The sequence below is a fragment of the Nerophis ophidion genome, linkage group LG05, assembly GCF_033978795.1.
Source record: "Nerophis ophidion isolate RoL-2023_Sa linkage group LG05, RoL_Noph_v1.0, whole genome shotgun sequence".
Taxonomy (NCBI): Eukaryota; Metazoa; Chordata; class Actinopteri; order Syngnathiformes; family Syngnathidae; genus Nerophis; species Nerophis ophidion.
In genome coordinates this window covers 20,227,142-20,233,141 of record NC_084615.1, presented here as the reverse complement: position 1 = coordinate 20,233,141, position 6,000 = coordinate 20,227,142, and positions in this window count along the sequence as shown.

The window sequence follows — 6,000 nt, the reverse complement described above, 5'->3', positions numbered from 1 at the left end:
GACCGTCTTTTTTTTTTTTTTTTTAGCTGTTGGCAACGTTCATACAGCACGCATTACAGTTCAAAATTAAGTGACTGGAGGACACCACCGAGTTGAATGTCTCGCCGGAGCAGTTCGAAAACAAGAAGGGATTAAATTTGAGCGACAAATGTGATATATTTGCGGTTAGGTCATTTTGTTAAAGACTGAAACGGCATCTAGTGGCGCGGAGAGGAATTACACCAGGCCACAAAGGTCGGAAAAATGATGCCGTATTCCAAACGACCTGTCGCAAAGAGGGATTCCCGTAAAACAAGTTGACAGGAAATGACGTACTTTTGTTTATGTTTATTTATCAATTTAAACATTAATAAACAGAAGATAAACAATAATAAAAATAGTTCAACAACAGTATAAAACATTACAAAACATTATAAAAACAGTACAAAACAGCGCCAGGGGTTTTTAAATTCAAAGTAACAAAAATAGAATGTAAAAAAATATTTATATAATAAACCAGGTGCAAAGCCATAGGCTCATTCAGATTCATTCAATAACTTAAATTTAGAACACAGCATCAGCACCATCTTTTTTTTAGTTGTATTCCTTTTTTTTTATTGTTATTATTTTTTGTATTGATTCTACACTACAATTGTTTTTTTTTTGTGTCACTTTTGATATGGTTTTGTCATGGTTTACTTGCTTTTTTGTGTGTGTGTGATTATTGTTTTGTATTGATGAAGCCCTGTAATTTTTACTTATTATTTTCCTTACTAAGTGTGTACGGTGGACAGGCCCTCGGAAGGTGATTTTGTTATCACTTCCCGAGTATCCTTGATGCCAAGGAATATTCATCCATTTTGCTATGGTCTAGATACCCTGCTGATCATTAGCTGCAGCAGGATATATATGTATATATATATATATATGTATATATATATATATATATATATATATATATATATATATGTATATATATATATATATATATATAGTTATGTGTATATATAGATACAATAATTGGGTATCTTTTCTAATAAGGTCTATACTGTAAACCTTGAGTCAAGTGTGTATGTGAGTGTGTATGAGTGGGTGTGTGCCTGTATGAAGGGTTTGCGTGAGCAAAGTATGACTGTTTAATGTCATTTTAACTGTAAAATGTAATAAAATATATTTACAAAAAAAAAAGAACACATCATCATCGTTTTGACAACTTTTTGGTTTTTAGAGGTAGAGAGCGTTTTAAAGTAAAGTTCAAAATCTTTTTTAAAGGTACAACATACAGATCTGGTATTGAGAAAATTACATTTATGAATATAAAACTTAGCCAATAGAATAATGAGGTTGCAAAGGTAGAATTCCTTTTCAAATTTTTGTTCATTCAGTGTAAAACCAAAAATCACATCTTTAAAGCAAAGCACAAATTTGTCATGAATATTGTCCAGGATGAAGCAACAGATGCCCTGTCATAGTGATCGAGTGTTTTCACAAGTCCAAAACAAGTGGTTAACAGTCTCTGGATGCATGTTACAAAAGGTGCAGGTATCAACGTCCTTCTTGTATCCAACCATCACAGTCTTTACAGGGCAATGAATGATTTTAAAAGATATCTCTTTGACTTTGTTGTTAAGTAAATACCTGTTAGGAAGGGACCACTTTTTGACCCAACAGATGTCATTTACAACATTATTCCAGAGGGCAATTACATAGGAGACAGACGCACAATCATTTTGGAATAAACTGCGACATTTTTTTGTTGTTGTTTTTTTTGAGAATCTTACATTTTATGACTATAGAACTTAAAACGGGACAAGCGGTAGAAAATGGACGGATGGATGGATGGAAACTTAGCCAATAGTATAATGACGTTGCAAAGGTAAATTTAATTTTACATTTTTTTCTCATACTGTGTAAATCCAAATAGCACGTCTTTAAGACAAAATGTTGAATAAGACCTTTTTCCGCCTGAAAACAGGCAATTGTGCAATGTGCCACATTGGGACTTGTCTTTTAGGGCAGTGGTTATCAAATGGGGGTGAGCGTACCCCTGGGGGTACTTGGAAGGTATGCCAAGGGGTACGTGAGATTTTTAAAAAATATTCTAAAAATAGCAACAATTAAAAAATCCTTTATAAATATATTCATTGAATAAAATTTTAAGAAAATGTGAATGTAAGTTCATAAACTGTGAAAAAAATACAACAATGCAATATTCAGTGTTGACAGCTAGATTTTTTGTGGACATGTTCCATTAATATTGATGTTAAATATTTCTTATTTTGTGAAGAAATGTTTAGAATTAAGTTCATGAATCCAGATGAATCTCTATTACCATCCCCAAAGATGGCACTTTAAGTTGATGATTACTTCTATCTGTAGAAATCTTTATAATTGAATCACTTTTTTATTTTTTAACAAGTTTTTAGTTATTTTTATATCTTTTTTTTCCAAATAGTTCAAGAAAGACCACTACAAATGAGCAATATTTTGCACTATTATAAAATTTAATTAAATGAGAAACTGATGACATAGTGCTGTATTTTACTTCTTTATATATTTTTTTCCAACCAAAAATGCTTTGCTCTGATTAGGGGGTACTTAAATTAAAAAAATGTTCACAGGGGGTACATCACTGAAAAAAGGTTGAGAACCACTGTTTTAGGCAATAAACATTCGGAAATAAAAGTAAAACCCCCAAGAAAATGTCATGTTATGTATCATAAAATGGAGCAAGTGAGGTATGCCTTGTTTTTTTGTTTTTTTTTATCAAACAACAATCATCCATTTATAATTCACACAAAAAAAGTCAAAGCACTTTTAGCATCAAGGAAAGAAAACAAAAGCAAATACAGATTGAGTAATAATACAAAAAAAGACAAAAAGGGCAACCTTATGAGCTCTATATATATATATATGTATATATATATATATATATATATATATATGGATAAGATAATTTTAGAGGGATTTGTTTTAAACTGTTATTGCTCAAAAATAATAATGAATTAAAAACAAATATTGTTATGAATTTTGACCTAGTTAATATCAAATGTTTCACTTTGAAATTATTAAAAAAAAAAGGCCTATTTTGTGTTTTTGCCATAAAAATAGGGTTCTGGCAAAGAGGCATAACACAAAACAACAATAAAAGAATAATTATATCGACCGAAAGACCTGAAGATGATATAGAAACCAAGTACCACCTTAGGAAAAGCTTGGCTTCCCAAGTGACCGACATTAAAGCATGGTAGCGTAGTAGGCCTAAGTATTCATTAAACACACCTCAGAGGTTTAATTTAGCAAGTACATTTAATATTTTGGCAACACTAAATTGGCCCTAGTGTGTGAATGTGGGTGTGAATTTTGTTTGTCTATCTGTGTTGGCCCTGTGATTTGGGGGCAACTTTCCAGGGTGTACACCGCCTTCCGCCTGAATGCAGCTGAGATAGGCTCCAGCGCCCCCCGCGACCCGAAAGGGAATAAGTGGTAGAAAATGGATGGATCTGTGTTGGCCCTGTGATTTGGATGCGACTTGTCCAGGGTGTACGCCGCCTTCCACCTGAATGCAGCTGAGATAGGCTCCAGCACCCCCCGCAACCCCAAAAGGGACAAGCGGTAGGAAATGGATGGGTGGATGAACAACAAACATACATTTATAATACACAAAAAAGCCAAAGAATATTCAACATCAAGGAAAGAAAACAAAAGCAAATACAGATAGAGTAATAATACTAAAAAATATGAAAAAAAAGACAAAAGGGTTACCTAAATCACTTTAAATGTTTATTTTTATTGAACAACAAACATACATTTATAATTCACACATAAAAGTCAAAGCACTTTCAACATCAGGGAAAGAAAACAAAAGCAAATACAGATAGAAAAATAATACAAAAACATTTGAAAAAAAAGACAAAAAGGGCTACTTAAATCACTTTGAATGTTTTTTTTTAATTGAAAAACAAACATACATTTATAATTCAAACAAAAGTCAAATCACTTTCAAGGTCAAAGAAAGAAAACAAAATCAAATACAAATAAAGTAATAATACTAAAAAAAATACGAAAAATAAATAAATAAAAAAGACAAAAAGTGCGACCTAAATCACTTTAAAATGTTTTTGTTAATTGAACAACAAACATACATTTATAATTCACACAAAAGTCAAAGCACTTTCACCATCTTGGAAAGAAAACAAAAGCGAATACAGATAGGGTAACAATACTTAAAAAATATGAAAAAAATAAAAAAGACAAAAAGGACTACCTAAATCACTTTAAAATGTTTTTGTTTATTGAACAACAAACATACATTTATGACTCACACAAAACTCAAAGCACTTTCAACATCAAGGAAAGAAAACCAAAGCGAATACAGATTGAAAAGTAACACTAAAAAATATATTTTAAAAAAAAGACCAGAACGGCTACCTAAATCACTTAATTTTTTTATTTTTTTTATTGGACAAATAACATACATTTATAATTCACACAAAAGTCAAATCACTTTTAACATCAAGGAAAGAAAAGTAAAGCAAATACAGATAGAGTAATAATACTAAAAAATATGAAAAAAAAAAGACAAAAAGGCTACCTAAATCACTTTAAATGTTTTTTTTAATTATTGGACAACAAACACACATTTATAATTCACACAAAAGTCAAAGCACTTTCAACATCAACGAAAGAAAACAAAAGTAACTACAGGTAGAGTGATAATATTAAAAAATATGAAAAAAAAAAAGACAAAAAAGGCTCCCTAAATCACTATTAAATGTTTTTTTTATTGAACAACAAGCATTCTTTTATAATTCACACAAAACTCAAAGCACTTTCAACTTCAAGGAAAGAAAACAAAAGCAAATACAGATTGAGAAGTAATACTAAAAAATATGAAAAAAAGGACAAAAACGGCTACCTAAATCACTTTAAATGTTTTTATTTTATTATTGGACAACAAACATACATTTATAATTCACAAAAAAGTCAAATCACCTTTAACATCAAGGAAAGAAAACAAAAGCAAATACAGATAGAGTAATAATACACAAAATATGAAAAAAATTAAAGAGACAAAAAGGGCTACCTAAATCACTTTAAAATGTTTTGTTTATTGAACAACAAACATACATTTATAATTCACACAAAAGTCAAAGCACTTTCAACATAAAGAAAAGAAAACAAAAGCAAATACAGATAGAGAAATAATACAATAGAAATATGAAAAAATGACAAAAAGGGATACCTAAAACACTTTAAATGTTTTTTTTTTTAATTGAACAAAAAACATACATTTAATAATTCACACAAAAGTCAAAGAACTTTCAACATCAAGGAAAGAAAACAAAAGCAAATACAGATAGAGAAAAAAATACAAAAACAATATGGAAAAAAAAGACAAAAATGGCTACTTAAATCACTTTAAATGTTTTTTAAGAATGATCTCAATTTAAGGACTTTTGTACTATTATCATTCCCCAAGATTTGATTGATAATTGTAACCCATTAAGTCAATTAGAAAATGTAGGCCTTCTGTCATAAATCGACATTTATGTAGAATTTTTTTTGCCTGGAGCATAATAATGTTGACAAACATTTCTATGTTACACTCGTTTACAAAAATACCAAATTTGATCTCTTTTATAGTCGCGGAGAGAAATTAAAGTGAGCCACATAGGTCAGAAAAATGATGCCGTATTCCGAACGACCTGCCGTAAAACAAGTTGACAGGAAATTACGTAGTTTTTTGTTGTTGTTGTTCAGAAACTTACATTTATGTATATAAAACTCAACCAATAATATAATGAGGTTGCAAAGGTACAATTCCTTTGCAATTTTTTTTTTCATACTGTTTAACTCCAAATAGCACATCTTTAAAACAAAGTGTTGAAATAGTCCTTTCTTACTTTCACAAATTGACATTTATGTAGAATTGTTTTTGCCTGCAGCATAATAATGTTGACAAACATTTCTATGTTACGGTCATTTACAAAAATACCAAATTTGATCTCTTCTATAAGC